The following is an 8,167-nucleotide window of genomic DNA, read 5'->3' as shown; positions in this document are numbered from 1 at the left end:
GCAAGTTGAATGTTTTACCGTGTGTATCTGCTAGATACTGCCTCTCATATGGTGGAGAGGCTCACTCCTTCTTGTGTCTCGTTCTCTGCACACGAGTTGCCCCTGGCTTCGATATAGCACGGGTTTTCTAGCGTCAGCGTGGCGTCACGTCAAGTCAGCGAAGTCAATATTACACGAATCGAGTCGACATGTTTGCTTGTTACGATGACGGAAGCAGAAGAAATGTGTGTGGAACTTCACTGCATTGGCTGCTCGCCTTTCAGCGTCCCTGTGTCTTATCAGACGAAGGTGACTGTGAAATTGGCAACGAGGCAGAGGTTAACGAACACATGCGAATGGCGGCTTTCAACGTCGGCCGAAATAGCTCAGTTGGGAGAGCGTTAGACTGAAGATCTAAAGGTCCCTGGTTCGATCCCGGGTTTCGGCAGGTATTCGTTTTGATGCGACGCCAATGGAATTACCCTGCGTTTGTGATAATGCAACTACCGCTGGCAACAAAAATGACTCTCTCCTGTAGCTGTTGTGGTTGTCTAGTGCATGCCATAAGAGGAACTCACTAGACAACTAACTCCCTTAGAAGCAAAAGAATTAAAAATATCCTACCGACTGCATTCCTTTTTCTGTGTCAGGTGGTGAAGAACGTCTTCAACGGAATCGTGAAATGAGCGAAAACGTGGAAAACATTGCATTCGAAATGCTTGTGAATTTTCCAATTGCCCAGTGATTGTCGACAAAACACGTAAATTCTCTGCTCCAACGTATGAGACGTAACAACTGGTGCAATTTGTTGTTGCATCGTGTGCCAGCAGTCTTCGATAGTGTGTTACGAGCTTAGCGCGATAGGCTTGTAGGCAGCATTTAGGCGACGTTTTATTAGTAACGGCCCCATGCAGCGATTGCACAACAGTAAAGGACATGAGTCAATGTATAGTTGTGCATCGTGTGAGGTTTTGCAGGCTCGTGTGAGCCCGGATAGCTCAGTCGGTAGAGCATTAGGCTTTTAACCTAAGGGTCCAGGGTTCAAGTCCCTGTCCGGGCGGAAATTTTAATACTTTGGTAGCGATTCGTCTGGTAGCGGTGGAAACGCTACGGAAAATAATGCAGCTACGCCGTTTTCTGACACCACAGTGCTTGAAACGGTAGCAGTTGTATGTGTCGGGAGAGCACCGCGCTAACGGCAGTCGTGGCCGAGTGGTTAAGGCGTCTGACTCGAAATCAGATTCCCCCTGGGAGCGTAGGTTCGAATCCTACCGGCTGCGTGCGGTTTTACGTAAAGAGGAGCAAACATTTTCGCACACATGTGACATGCTTGGGCGAATGCGGGTGCAAACCAGTGACGCCATTCTCAACAAGACGAAAATTTCCGTTTTAAGAATACTGAGTTTTCGCGACGACCGCTGCTTACTGTGGCTATCGGTTCACCTCGCACTGACGCTGGGACTGCAGAAAGCCGTCGCTGATATCGTGAGTACACAGATGTGCTCGAAAGTGTTGGACAGAGCGAACATTTCATTTTCTTTTTAAGAATCGCAATTTCAATCATTCGAGTGCGGCAAAAGCAGTGGTGCAGCGTTTCTTTTCTTAAGATCTCGCAGCTGCTTGTAGGTATGTCCATCGTTTTAAGACGACAGAAAACTAGCGTCAGCGGTGCGTCAGTGGGAAGTCGGTGAAGTCGCCATTGGAGCCATAAGCCAGTAATTACGAAATGCGAATCACTCGCACACCACGCAGCTGTACGATAATGCTCGTGCGTGGGCCCGCATAGCTGAGTCGGTAGAGCGTTAGGTTTTCCACCAAACGGTCCTGGGTTCAAGTCCCTGTCTAGGCGAAAATTAATACACTTTCTTAACGGCTAATGGAAACCCTACAGGAAAGAGCGAGGCAACGCCGTCTTCTGCCATCAGATTGCGTCTAAGGATGGCGGTTTCACTTGTCGGGAGTCGCTTCCGCCACCGGCAGTCGTGGCCGAGTGGTTAAGGCGTCTGACTTGAAATCAGATTCCCTCTGGGAGCGTAGGTTCGAGTCCTGCCGACTGCGCAAATTTTCTCGCTCTCAAAGGGCGGACGTTCAGCTGCATCCTAGCAGTTGTGTCACTACTAAACACGTGGGTCACCAGCAATGTGCAGTGTTATTTGATCCAGGGCGCAGCGTTACAGTCGCGCCCAGAAGCCGCAGCTCATCTCCTCGTCTCACAGCCGTCCACCAGGTGTTAGTACAAGTGGTGCCTCACTGGGCAGTGCAGATGTGTCCAGTTTAGCTTGCAGACGATGACGTGTAGCAATTTATGAGCTAACGCAAGTTGAATGTTTTACCGTGTGTATCTGCTAGATACTGCCTCTCATATGGTGGAGAGGCTCACTCCTTCTTGTGTCTCGTTCTCTGCACACGAGTTGCCCCTGGCTTCGATATAGCACGGGTTTTCTAGCGTCAGCGTGGCGTCACGTCAAGTCAGCGAAGTCAATATTACACGAATCGAGTCGACATGTTTGCTTGTTACGATGACGGAAGCAGAAGAAATGTGTGTGGAACTTCACTGCATTGGCTGCTCGCCTTTCAGCGTCCCTGTGTCTTATCAGACGAAGGTGACTGTGAAATTGGCAACGAGGCAGAGGTTAACGAACACATGCGAATGGCGGCTTTCAACGTCGGCCGAAATAGCTCAGTTGGGAGAGCGTTAGACTGAAGATCTAAAGGTCCCTGGTTCGATCCCGGGTTTCGGCAGGTATTCGTTTTGATGCGACGCCAATGGAATTACCCTGCGTTTGTGATAATGCAACTACCGCTGGCAACAAAAATGACTCTCTCCTGTAGCTGTTGTGGTTGTCTAGTGCTTGCCATAAGAGGAACTCACTAGACAACTAACTCCCTTAGAAGCAAAAGAATTAAAAATATCCTACCGACTGCATTCCTTTTTCTGTGTCAGGTGGTGAAGAACGTCTTCAACGGAATCGTGAAATGAGCGAAAACGTGGAAAACATTGCATTCGAAATGCTTGTGAATTTTCCAATTGCCCAGTGATTGTCGACAAAACACGTAAATTCTCTGCTCCAACGTATGAGACGTAACAACTGGTGCAATTTGTTGTTGCATCGTGTGCCAGCAGTCTTCGATAGTGTGTTACGAGCTTAGCGCGATAGGCTTGTAGGCAGCATTTAGGCGACGTTTTATTAGTAACGGCCCCATGCAGCGATTGCACAACAGTAAAGGACATGAGTCAATGTATAGTTGTGCATCGTGTGAGGTTTTGCAGGCTCGTGTGAGCCCGGATAGCTCAGTCGGTAGAGCATTAGGCTTTTAACCTAAGGGTCCAGGGTTCAAGTCCCTGTCCGGGCGGAAATTTTAATACTTTGGTAGCGATTCGTCTGGTAGCGGTGGAAACGCTACGGAAAATAATGCAGCTACGCCGTTTTCTGACACCACAGTGCTTGAAACGGTAGCAGTTGTATGTGTCGGGAGAGCACCGCGCTAACGGCAGTCGTGGCCGAGTGGTTAAGGCGTCTGACTCGAAATCAGATTCCCCCTGGGAGCGTAGGTTCGAATCCTACCGGCTGCGTGCGGTTTTACGTAAAGAGGAGCAAACATTTTCGCACACATGTGACATGCTTGGGCGAATGCGGGTGCAAACCAGTGACGCCATTCTCAACAAGACGAAAATTTCCGTTTTAAGAATACTGAGTTTTCGCGACGACCGCTGCTTACTGTGGCTATCGGTTCACCTCGCACTGACGCTGGGACTGCAGAAAGCCGTCGCTGATATCGTGAGTACACAGATGTGCTCGAAAGTGTTGGACAGAGCGAACATTTCATTTTCTTTTTAAGAATCGCAATTTCAATCATTCGAGTGCGGCAAAAGCAGTGGTGCAGCGTTTCTTTTCTTAAGATCTCGCAGCTGCTTGTAGGTATGTCCATCGTTTTAAGACGACAGAAAACTAGCGTCAGCGGTGCGTCAGTGGGAAGTCGGTGAAGTCGCCATTGGAGCCATAAGCCAGTAATTACGAAATGCGAATCACTCGCACACCACGCAGCTGTACGATAATGCTCGTGCGTGGGCCCGCATAGCTGAGTCGGTAGAGCGTTAGGTTTTCCACCAAACGGTCCTGGGTTCAAGTCCCTGTCTAGGCGAAAATTAATACACTTTCTTAACGGCTAATGGAAACCCTACAGGAAAGAGCGAGGCAACGCCGTCTTCTGCCATCAGATTGCGTCTAAGGATGGCGGTTTCACTTGTCGGGAGTCGCTTCCGCCACCGGCAGTCGTGGCCGAGTGGTTAAGGCGTCTGACTTGAAATCAGATTCCCTCTGGGAGCGTAGGTTCGAGTCCTGCCGACTGCGCAAATTTTCTCGCTCTCAAAGGGCGGACGTTCAGCTGCATCCTAGCAGTTGTGTCACTACTAAACACGTGGGTCACCAGCAATGTGCAGTGTTATTTGATCCAGGGCGCAGCGTTACAGTCGCGCCCAGAAGCCGCAGCTCATCTCCTCGTCTCACAGCCGTCCACCAGGTGTTAGTACAAGTGGTGCCTCACTGGGCAGTGCAGATGTGTCCAGTTTAGCTTGCAGACGATGACGTGTAGCAATTTATGAGCTAACGCAAGTTGAATGTTTTACCGTGTGTATCTGCTAGATACTGCCTCTCATATGGTGGAGAGGCTCACTCCTTCTTGTGTCTCGTTCTCTGCACACGAGTTGCCCCTGGCTTCGATATAGCACGGGTTTTCTAGCGTCAGCGTGGCGTCACGTCAAGTCAGCGAAGTCAATATTACACGAATCGAGTCGACATGTTTGCTTGTTACGATGACGGAAGCAGAAGAAATGTGTGTGGAACTTCACTGCATTGGCTGCTCGCCTTTCAGCGTCCCTGTGTCTTATCAGACGAAGGTGACTGTGAAATTGGCAACGAGGCAGAGGTTAACGAACACATGCGAATGGCGGCTTTCAACGTCGGCCGAAATAGCTCAGTTGGGAGAGCGTTAGACTGAAGATCTAAAGGTCCCTGGTTCGATCCCGGGTTTCGGCAGGTATTCGTTTTGATGCGACGCCAATGGAATTACCCTGCGTTTGTGATAATGCAACTACCGCTGGCAACAAAAATGACTCTCTCCTGTAGCTGTTGTGGTTGTCTAGTGCATGCCATAAGAGGAACTCACTAGACAACTAACTCCCTTAGAAGCAAAAGAATTAAAAATATCCTACCGACTGCATTCCTTTTTCTGTGTCAGGTGGTGAAGAACGTCTTCAACGGAATCGTGAAATGAGCGAAAACGTGGAAAACATTGCATTCGAAATGCTTGTGAATTTTCCAATTGCCCAGTGATTGTCGACAAAACACGTAAATTCTCTGCTCCAACGTATGAGACGTAACAACTGGTGCAATTTGTTGTTGCATCGTGTGCCAGCAGTCTTCGATAGTGTGTTACGAGCTTAGCGCGATAGGCTTGTAGGCAGCATTTAGGCGACGTTTTATTAGTAACGGCCCCATGCAGCGATTGCACAACAGTAAAGGACATGAGTCAATGTATAGTTGTGCATCGTGTGAGGTTTTGCAGGCTCGTGTGAGCCCGGATAGCTCAGTCGGTAGAGCATTAGGCTTTTAACCTAAGGGTCCAGGGTTCAAGTCCCTGTCCGGGCGGAAATTTTAATACTTTGGTAGCGATTCGTCTGGTAGCGGTGGAAACGCTACGGAAAATAATGCAGCTACGCCGTTTTCTGACACCACAGTGCTTGAAACGGTAGCAGTTGTATGTGTCGGGAGAGCACCGCGCTAACGGCAGTCGTGGCCGAGTGGTTAAGGCGTCTGACTCGAAATCAGATTCCCCCTGGGAGCGTAGGTTCGAATCCTACCGGCTGCGTGCGGTTTTACGTAAAGAGGAGCAAACATTTTCGCACACATGTGACATGCTTGGGCGAATGCGGGTGCAAACCAGTGACGCCATTCTCAACAAGACGAAAATTTCCGTTTTAAGAATACTGAGTTTTCGCGACGACCGCTGCTTACTGTGGCTATCGGTTCACCTCGCACTGACGCTGGGACTGCAGAAAGCCGTCGCTGATATCGTGAGTACACAGATGTGCTCGAAAGTGTTGGACAGAGCGAACATTTCATTTTCTTTTTAAGAATCGCAATTTCAATCATTCGAGTGCGGCAAAAGCAGTGGTGCAGCGTTTCTTTTCTTAAGATCTCGCAGCTGCTTGTAGGTATGTCCATCGTTTTAAGACGACAGAAAACTAGCGTCAGCGGTGCGTCAGTGGGAAGTCGGTGAAGTCGCCATTGGAGCCATAAGCCAGTAATTACGAAATGCGAATCACTCGCACACCACGCAGCTGTACGATAATGCTCGTGCGTGGGCCCGCATAGCTGAGTCGGTAGAGCGTTAGGTTTTCCACCAAACGGTCCTGGGTTCAAGTCCCTGTCTAGGCGAAAATTAATACACTTTCTTAACGGCTAATGGAAACCCTACAGGAAAGAGCGAGGCAACGCCGTCTTCTGCCATCAGATTGCGTCTAAGGATGGCGGTTTCACTTGTCGGGAGTCGCTTCCGCCACCGGCAGTCGTGGCCGAGTGGTTAAGGCGTCTGACTTGAAATCAGATTCCCTCTGGGAGCGTAGGTTCGAGTCCTGCCGACTGCGCAAATTTTCTCGCTCTCAAAGGGCGGACGTTCAGCTGCATCCTAGCAGTTGTGTCACTACTAAACACGTGGGTCACCAGCAATGTGCAGTGTTATTTGATCCAGGGCGCAGCGTTACAGTCGCGCCCAGAAGCCGCAGCTCATCTCCTCGTCTCACAGCCGTCCACCAGGTGTTAGTACAAGTGGTGCCTCACTGGGCAGTGCAGATGTGTCCAGTTTAGCTTGCAGACGATGACGTGTAGCAATTTATGAGCTAACGCAAGTTGAATGTTTTACCGTGTGTATCTGCTAGATACTGCCTCTCATATGGTGGAGAGGCTCACTCCTTCTTGTGTCTCGTTCTCTGCACACGAGTTGCCCCTGGCTTCGATATAGCACGGGTTTTCTAGCGTCAGCGTGGCGTCACGTCAAGTCAGCGAAGTCAATATTACACGAATCGAGTCGACATGTTTGCTTGTTACGATGACGGAAGCAGAAGAAATGTGTGTGGAACTTCACTGCATTGGCTGCTCGCCTTTCAGCGTCCCTGTGTCTTATCAGACGAAGGTGACTGTGAAATTGGCAACGAGGCAGAGGTTAACGAACACATGCGAATGGCGGCTTTCAACGTCGGCCGAAATAGCTCAGTTGGGAGAGCGTTAGACTGAAGATCTAAAGGTCCCTGGTTCGATCCCGGGTTTCGGCAGGTATTCGTTTTGATGCGACGCCAATGGAATTACCCTGCGTTTGTGATAATGCAACTACCGCTGGCAACAAAAATGACTCTCTCCTGTAGCTGTTGTGGTTGTCTAGTGCATGCCATAAGAGGAACTCACTAGACAACTAACTCCCTTAGAAGCAAAAGAATTAAAAATATCCTACCGACTGCATTCCTTTTTCTGTGTCAGGTGGTGAAGAACGTCTTCAACGGAATCGTGAAATGAGCGAAAACGTGGAAAACATTGCATTCGAAATGCTTGTGAATTTTCCAATTGCCCAGTGATTGTCGACAAAACACGTAAATTCTCTGCTCCAACGTATGAGACGTAACAACTGGTGCAATTTGTTGTTGCATCGTGTGCCAGCAGTCTTCGATAGTGTGTTACGAGCTTAGCGCGATAGGCTTGTAGGCAGCATTTAGGCGACGTTTTATTAGTAACGGCCCCATGCAGCGATTGCACAACAGTAAAGGACATGAGTCAATGTATAGTTGTGCATCGTGTGAGGTTTTGCAGGCTCGTGTGAGCCCGGATAGCTCAGTCGGTAGAGCATTAGGCTTTTAACCTAAGGGTCCAGGGTTCAAGTCCCTGTCCGGGCGGAAATTTTAATACTTTGGTAGCGATTCGTCTGGTAGCGGTGGAAACGCTACGGAAAATAATGCAGCTACGCCGTTTTCTGACACCACAGTGCTTGAAACGGTAGCAGTTGTATGTGTCGGGAGAGCACCGCGCTAACGGCAGTCGTGGCCGAGTGGTTAAGGCGTCTGACTCGAAATCAGATTCCCCCTGGGAGCGTAGGTTCGAATCCTACCGGCTGCGTGCGGTTTTACGTAAAGAGGAGCAAA

General features: G+C 49.5%; 15 non-coding genes across 15 annotated transcripts; all 15 read left to right on the top strand.

Annotated features, from left to right (window-relative positions):
* Positions 1-354: 354 nt before the first annotated feature.
* On the top strand, positions 355-427 carry Trnaf-gaa (transfer RNA phenylalanine (anticodon GAA)). The gene has a single exon. It is a non-coding gene; the product is annotated as a tRNA-Phe (tRNA).
* A 539-nt stretch (positions 428-966) lies between these two features.
* Positions 967-1,039, top strand: Trnak-uuu (transfer RNA lysine (anticodon UUU)). The gene has a single exon. It is a non-coding gene; the product is annotated as a tRNA-Lys (tRNA).
* Positions 1,040-1,177: 138 nt separating this feature from the next.
* Positions 1,178-1,259, top strand: Trnas-cga (transfer RNA serine (anticodon CGA)). Its single transcript has one exon. It is a non-coding gene; the product is annotated as a tRNA-Ser (tRNA).
* A 696-nt stretch (positions 1,260-1,955) lies between these two features.
* Positions 1,956-2,037, top strand: Trnas-uga (transfer RNA serine (anticodon UGA)). The gene has a single exon. It is a non-coding gene; the product is annotated as a tRNA-Ser (tRNA).
* Positions 2,038-2,648: 611 nt separating this feature from the next.
* On the top strand, positions 2,649-2,721 carry Trnaf-gaa (transfer RNA phenylalanine (anticodon GAA)). The gene has a single exon. It is a non-coding gene; the product is annotated as a tRNA-Phe (tRNA).
* A 539-nt stretch (positions 2,722-3,260) lies between these two features.
* Positions 3,261-3,333, top strand: Trnak-uuu (transfer RNA lysine (anticodon UUU)). The gene has a single exon. It is a non-coding gene; the product is annotated as a tRNA-Lys (tRNA).
* A 138-nt stretch (positions 3,334-3,471) lies between these two features.
* Trnas-cga (transfer RNA serine (anticodon CGA)) lies at positions 3,472-3,553 on the top strand. Its single transcript has one exon. It is a non-coding gene; the product is annotated as a tRNA-Ser (tRNA).
* A 696-nt stretch (positions 3,554-4,249) lies between these two features.
* On the top strand, positions 4,250-4,331 carry Trnas-uga (transfer RNA serine (anticodon UGA)). The gene has a single exon. It is a non-coding gene; the product is annotated as a tRNA-Ser (tRNA).
* A 611-nt stretch (positions 4,332-4,942) lies between these two features.
* On the top strand, positions 4,943-5,015 carry Trnaf-gaa (transfer RNA phenylalanine (anticodon GAA)). Its single transcript has one exon. It is a non-coding gene; the product is annotated as a tRNA-Phe (tRNA).
* Positions 5,016-5,554: 539 nt separating this feature from the next.
* Trnak-uuu (transfer RNA lysine (anticodon UUU)) lies at positions 5,555-5,627 on the top strand. The gene has a single exon. It is a non-coding gene; the product is annotated as a tRNA-Lys (tRNA).
* A 138-nt stretch (positions 5,628-5,765) lies between these two features.
* Trnas-cga (transfer RNA serine (anticodon CGA)) lies at positions 5,766-5,847 on the top strand. Its single transcript has one exon. It is a non-coding gene; the product is annotated as a tRNA-Ser (tRNA).
* Positions 5,848-6,543: 696 nt separating this feature from the next.
* On the top strand, positions 6,544-6,625 carry Trnas-uga (transfer RNA serine (anticodon UGA)). The gene has a single exon. It is a non-coding gene; the product is annotated as a tRNA-Ser (tRNA).
* A 611-nt stretch (positions 6,626-7,236) lies between these two features.
* Trnaf-gaa (transfer RNA phenylalanine (anticodon GAA)) lies at positions 7,237-7,309 on the top strand. Its single transcript has one exon. It is a non-coding gene; the product is annotated as a tRNA-Phe (tRNA).
* A 539-nt stretch (positions 7,310-7,848) lies between these two features.
* Trnak-uuu (transfer RNA lysine (anticodon UUU)) lies at positions 7,849-7,921 on the top strand. The gene has a single exon. It is a non-coding gene; the product is annotated as a tRNA-Lys (tRNA).
* Positions 7,922-8,059: 138 nt separating this feature from the next.
* Trnas-cga (transfer RNA serine (anticodon CGA)) lies at positions 8,060-8,141 on the top strand. The gene has a single exon. It is a non-coding gene; the product is annotated as a tRNA-Ser (tRNA).
* The last annotated feature ends 26 nt before the right edge of the window (positions 8,142-8,167 follow it).

Source organism: Schistocerca cancellata, unplaced genomic scaffold, assembly GCF_023864275.1.
Source record: "Schistocerca cancellata isolate TAMUIC-IGC-003103 unplaced genomic scaffold, iqSchCanc2.1 HiC_scaffold_691, whole genome shotgun sequence".
Lineage (NCBI taxonomy): Eukaryota > Metazoa > Arthropoda > Insecta > Orthoptera > Acrididae > Schistocerca > Schistocerca cancellata.
The sequence above is the reverse complement of the archived record's forward strand: the minus strand, read 5'-3'. Positions and strand labels throughout refer to the sequence as shown.